At 49.3% G+C, this 6,475-nt stretch overlaps 1 protein-coding gene across 1 annotated transcript in view; it reads left to right on the top strand.

The window, feature by feature from the left end:
• The window catches only part of VKORC1 (vitamin K epoxide reductase complex subunit 1), a 502,856-nt gene that overhangs the window by 177,898 nt on the left and 318,483 nt on the right, over positions 1 to 6,475 (top strand). The gene's annotated exons all lie outside the window — the stretch shown is intronic.

Consider the following 6,475-nt stretch of genomic DNA (forward strand, 5'->3'; position numbering starts at 1 on the left):
ATGCCTCTCTTGAGAATCAGTTTGGCCACTTTGCCCCACTCACCCATGGGTGGGCTAACAGGCACAGATGAACAGGGGCCAGCAGAGAACACCCACGACCAGCAGGCACTAGGCATCCAATCTAGTTAATGTATTTCTTTCTTTTCACTCAGTTATCCTAAAACCACCAGCCCATGTTCCTTGCTGCAAAAATTGCCAGGTCATGAGTTAAGTCATAAAAAGTTGGATGCTCAACTTTTTTCTGGCTTTATAGATGTGCATTTTGCAGACATGCAACATTAAAGACAATTTAGCTAGGCCGGGCATGGTGGCTCATGCCTGTAATCCCAGCACTTGGGGAGGCAGAAGCAGGAGGATCACTTTAGGGCAGGAGTTCAAGACCAGCCTGGGCAACACAGCGAGACACTATCTCCACAATTTTTTTTTTCAGACAGAGTCTCACTCTGTCACTCAGGCTGGAGTGCAGTGGTGCAATCTTGGCTCACTGCAGCCTCTGCCACCCGGGTTCCAGCAATTCTTCTGCCTGTAGCTGGAACTACAGGCACATGCCACCATGCCCAGTTAATTTTTATATTTTTAGTACAGACAGGATTTCACCATGTTGGCAAGGCTGGTTTCAAACTCCTGACCTCAGGTGATCCACCTGCCTCAACCTCCCAAAGTGCTAGGATTACAAGCATGAGCCACCGTGCTTGGCAAAATCTTTTAAAAATTAGCCAAGCATGGTGGCACACACCTTTAGTCCCAGAAGCTCGGAAGGCTGAAGCAAGAGGATCACTTGAGCCCAGAAAATCAAGGCTGCAGTGAGCTCTGATTGTGCCACTGCACTCCAGCCTGGCAACAGAGCAAGATTCTGTCTCAAAAAAAAATTACCACGTGATTTATCAATTCCACTTCTGGGTGTATACCCAAGAGAATTGAAAGCATGGTCTCGAAGAGATATTTGTGCACCCATGTTCACAGTGCATCATTCACAAGAGCCAAAAAAAGCAACCCAAATGCTCATTGATGGGCAAATGGATAAACAAAATGCGGTATACACACAATGGAATATTATTCAGCCTTCAAAAGGAGGGGAATTCTGACACATGCTACCACGTGGGTGAACCTTAAGGACATTATGCTAAGCGAAATATGCCCATCGCAAAAAGACAAACACTGTATGAGTCTATTTCTATGACATGCCAAAGCAGTCAGATTCACAGAGATAGAAAGAATTGTGGTTGCCAGGAGTTAGGGAGAGAGCAGAATTGGGAGTTGTTTAATGGGTATAGGGTTTCAGTTTTACAAGACAGAAAGAGCTCTTGAGATTGGCTACACTTAAAAATGGTTAAGGTGGTAAATTTTATGTTATGTATATTTTATCACAATTAAATTTTAAGTTCCAAGTAACGATCTTTCTCTTTGACACTAATGTGAAAAGCAATCTCCTACTTGCCTATTTCTCCATACAACACTGAAAAGATGAATAGGCAATGGCCATGATTTGATCCTGTTCACCATTTTCTCTCCTTTCTTAAGCAGTGAGTCAAGGGTGAGAGGCATCCTGTGAACTGCCGTGTGCTCTGTGAATACCGCCCTGCAAGCATCAGCCTCTTTAGCCTGAGTGCACCATAAGTAGTTAGCCCATCCTACTGATGCAGGGCAGGCAAGCTCCAAAATTGGGGCTTAGCCAGGGAGGGTTCTTAGCTTTACTCAGGAAAGAACTGAAGAGTGAGCCTGTGGTGGAAGAAAGCATGTTTATTGAAGCAGCAGTGGCAGCAAGGTGGCTGTTCCTTGCAGAGCAGGATGACCCACAGGCAGTGAGCCCACAGTAGCAGCCAGTGGGCTGCTGGCTAACTGTACTTCTACTGACTTTTAATTACGTGCAAATTAAGGGGTGGGCTATTCAGAACTTTCTGAAAAAAGAGTGGGGAGTTTCCAGAACCACACGAGGTAACTTGCTGACCGTTGCTATGGGGTGTTACAATGGCATTTGTAAACTGTCATGGCACCAGTGGGAGTGTCTTTATGCTAATGCAACACAATAGCCAACCCTGAACATGCAAACGTAATAAATGTACACAATAACATACAAAGGAAGAATATCAGAAAATAACATCTCGTCGGCCAAGTGCAGTGGCTCCCACCTCTAATCCCAGAACTTTCAGAGGCCGAGGCGGGCGGATCATGAGATCAGGAGTTCGAGACCAGCCTGGCCAACATGGTGAAACTCATCTCTATTGAAAATACAAAAATCAGCTGGGCGTGGTGGTGCATGCCTGTAATCCCAGCTATTCCAGAGGCTGAGGCAGGAGAATCGCTTGAACTTGAACCTGGGAGGCGGAGGTTGCAGTGAGCCAAGATCATGCCACGATACTCCAGCCTGGGTGACAGAGCGAGACTTTGTCTCAAGAATAAATAAATAAATAAAAATGGGCATGGTGGTGCACCCCTGTACTCCCAGCTACTTGGGAGGCTGAGGCAGGGGGATCACTTGAACCCGGGAGACAGAAGTTGCAGTGAGCCGAGATCGTACCACTGCACTCCAGCCTGGGCGACAGAGTGAGACTGTCTCAAAAAATAATAATAATAAAATAAAATAGAAAACAACAACTTGTTGCCTGAACTTAGACAAGAGCCCACTGGAGTCCCTGGAGTCCATGTGCCACACAATTATTAAGGCTGCAACACTATTTCTGTGCAAATCACCAGTTTCAAATGTTTGAAATGCATGGGTTTCTTGCTCTTTTTATCTAAAACCTATCACTTAGAAGACCGTCACTGACCACCAGTGGTTCGTGGAACACATTTTGAGAAACACCACTCTAGGGTCAATTTTTTTTTTTTTTTTTTTTTGAGACACGATCTTGCTCTGTTGCCCGGGCTGGAGTGCGGTGGTCCAATCACAGCTCACTGTATCCTCAACCTCCCAGGCTCAAGTGATCCTCCTGCTTTAACCTACAAAGTAGCTGGGACTACAGGCACATGCCACCATGCCTGGGTAATTTTTAAATTTTTTTGTAGAGACAAGATTTCAATATGTTGCCCAGGGTGGTCTCAAATTTCTGAGCACAATCCTCCTGCCTCGGCCTCCCAAAGTGCTGGGATTACAGGCATGAACCACTATGCCCAGCCACTAGGGCTGAATTCTTACAAAGTCTCATCATCTGACTCCCTATCTGGGGAAACTGCATAATAGTCGTCCTGCGGACTCAAAAGCTACAAAATCCACAGGGATTTTGGACCCTCTGCTGATGTACAGGAGAGAGATTTTTGGCTGGAGGTAAAGGGCCACTTTCCACCTTCCCTTCAAATCACTCAACCGCCTCCCTTCTGTTTTTCTAATTGAAATATCCACACAGCCCGGGTCCCTTGCTGGTGACAGCTGCAAGTGGCATCACTCCAAGGACAGGAATAGCTTGTCCTGTGTGCCCCCAGCTCAGTGCCAAGAACCATGATGAACTTTATGCCAGGATGGTGACATAATAGCCAGAATGACCTTACTGTGGGCAGCAGCTCTCAATGTGGGACCCCAAAGTGCTCTTCAACCACTCACAGACAGTGTGCCCTTCAACATATCCTAGGACTTGTAGGAAACGCTTGTGAGTATTGGTCACTCCAGAGACCTTTCCAGGTGGAAGAGTAGCCACTGGGGGGTTGTCCCTTCTCTATTCTATGCCCCTCCACCCGACAGCTCCACCAGCACCAGCCCTGAGAGTGGAATGAGCAGATTAAGAAGTCAGGTTACTCCCAAGAGGGATATTCACAACCCTACTCCGGTTAACTTCTTGTCCTGGCCCGCTGGTCAAGGTCCACCATGGTAAAGGGACCCCATAGGTCATCCTTCAGGACTCATATCCACAGAAGCCTTTTTTTTAGACCTTTGACATACATCCCAAGAGTGGTAGATGCGTCTTTTTGTGTATGTTTTAATTTATTAACACAAATATTTAAAGTACGCTTAAAAAAAATCATGTCGTGGCATTTCTTCAGTTACTATATTCGTAACCTCAAAAAATAGAAGTGGTTGGGTCTCTTCTGCCCCTGGGGCTGGGTGAGCTGCAGCTGCACCGGGGCCATGTCCCTCCCTAGAGGGCGCTCCTCACTCCCAGCCAGCCATGCTGCCCCACGCGGGAGGCCAGCTCTGCAGAACCCAGCGTGCAGGCATCTCATTCCCAATTCAGTCTGGGAAATCGGAACTGAGAGCTCCACGATGAAGCCATGAGCTGATGCTGACATGACACTAATTCACTGGAAATTAGGGTGATAGGGGACGCAGAGCCTCTCATGCTGCGTGCCCTGAAGCCCACCCTCTGGGATGGAAGGGGACTTCTCCCACGAAGCTGGAGAGTGCAGACACTGTCCTGAGGGTAATGGGGAGCCGTTGAAGACAGGTGGGGATGAGCAGCGGGTTCAGAACTGTATTTTAGAAAGATGAGGCCGGGCGAGGTGGCGGGCGCCTGTAGTCCCAGCTACTCAGGAGGCTGAGACAACAGAATTACTTGAACCCGGGAGGCGGAGGTTGCAGTGAGCTGAGATCACGCCATTGCACTCCAGCCTGGGCGACAGAAAGAGACTGTCTCAAAAAAAAAAAAAGAAAGAAAGAAAGAAAGAAAAGAAAAGAAAGATCATTCGTGCCAGGCCTGGGGTATTGTCCATGTATTTCTAGGTAGAAATTGCAAGTCAAACCCTTTGGGGAACACAGCAGGGACCCTGTCCAAAGGGTTTCCATTTGGAACCTTGACAAGACAAAGGCCCATTCCCAAGCAAGATGCTTTCTCCCAAACACAGGAAGCAGGCTGATCCCAGCCTCTCTCCGAGGTGGGATGGTTCTTCCCCCTCAGGCCTGACAGGTGAGAGTAAGCAAGTGGGGAAACCTCACAGGGGAGAGGAAGTCCAAGGCAAAGAGGAGATGATTTCTCACTGGGTGGGCTGGGGGTCTATGTCCCATTTTCTGGAGCAATTTGTCCATTTGCCTCCTCCATCATTTGCTTGTACTGACGCTTGAAGAAGCCAACCTGGGGGGAGGACGGAGAAGAAACTCAGGAAGTCCATTCAGTGGAAGACAGGAAAAGAGATGACTGAGGGAGAGGGGTCACTATTTCTGGAATCCTTGCTAGGTTCAAAGCACTGCACTAGGAACTTTACATGCATCGTGTCATCTAGATTTAGCCAAAATTCTTTTCTTTTTGAGGTGGAGTCTCACTCTGTTGCCCAGGCTGGAGTGCGGTGGCGTGATCTCGGTTCACTGCAACCTCCACCTCCTGGGTTCAAGCAATTCTCCTGCCTCAGCCTCCTCAGTACCTGGGATTACAGCCACCTGCCACCATGCCCAACTAATTTTTGTATTTTTAGTAGAGACGGGGTTTCACCAGATAGGCCAGGCTGGTCTCTAACTCCTGACCTCAAGTGATCCACCTGCCTCGGTCTCCCAAACTGCTGTGATTACAGCCATGAACCACCACACCCGGCCTAGATGTAGCCCAAATTCTATGAGCTGGGTAGAATCACTTTCACACTGAGAAATCAAGGCCCAGAGTGGAGCAGACACTGGCCTATGGTCAAAGACAAAAAGAACCCGTGGTGATGTCGACATTCAAACCCAGGTCTGTGCTTTTATATGATAGTCTGCTGTCAAGGGAAACATGTAGAATGATGGAGAAGAGCGGGAAAGAAAGGGAGAAAGATTAGAGGAAACCTGGGAATCACAAAGTGGGGGGCCATTGGGGACAGGTGACATTGCAGGTGGGAGGCAGTTGCTCATATGAAGTGACCCAGTAAGAAAGTGCCTTCAGTGGGCTCCTTCTCACTCTGCGAAAAGAGCGGGACCAGATGCTGGTGGTGTCAGGAGTGGCATAAAACACTCACTTTGTACAGTGCTGCTGTGATGAGCGCCAGCAGCAGCAGACCCCCAATGGAGCTGCCTACGATGAGGGGGGTGGGGTTGTGGACCTCGTACTTCTCCAGCACCGTTGTCGTCTGAAGTGGAGGTGACCCCGTCAGAGCACTCCCGTCCTCCTGCTATCCCAGACTCCTCCCAGGCTCCCCAACTTTTAACTCCCTCTCCTCCTTCCCCAGGCCCTGCTCCAAGAGGTGAGACGCAGCAGCACCTGTGCCCTGAGGGACAGCTGTCTTGCCCAGAGACCTTCACCCTCCTCCCCCAAGGCTTGCAAACCCCCACCCAGCACCGCGGATGTAGCCCTAGGGGCCCTCTGTCCAGCCTGGTCGCTGCCCCCGACATGGTCTCTACCTGAGCTCTCATAAATGCCTCCTGTCCTGGAAGCTGGGAGTACACGGATGTGTCGAACGTAATTTCAGCCACACTCACAACCGACACCTTCTTCTGTGATGTCTGCAAAGGGGTTGGGGGAAACCTGTGGAACTGGCTCTGGGGGAGGCTCAGAGCTCCAGGGATGCCCTGGCTTGCAGATGGGCACAGACACGCCAGGTCCCGCCTGAGTCTGGGGCATGGGCTCTGTCATTGCGCCCACAC

The sequence above is a fragment of the Macaca thibetana genome, chromosome 20 (genome assembly GCF_024542745.1).
Source record: "Macaca thibetana thibetana isolate TM-01 chromosome 20, ASM2454274v1, whole genome shotgun sequence".
Classification (NCBI taxonomy): Eukaryota; Metazoa; Chordata; class Mammalia; order Primates; family Cercopithecidae; genus Macaca; species Macaca thibetana.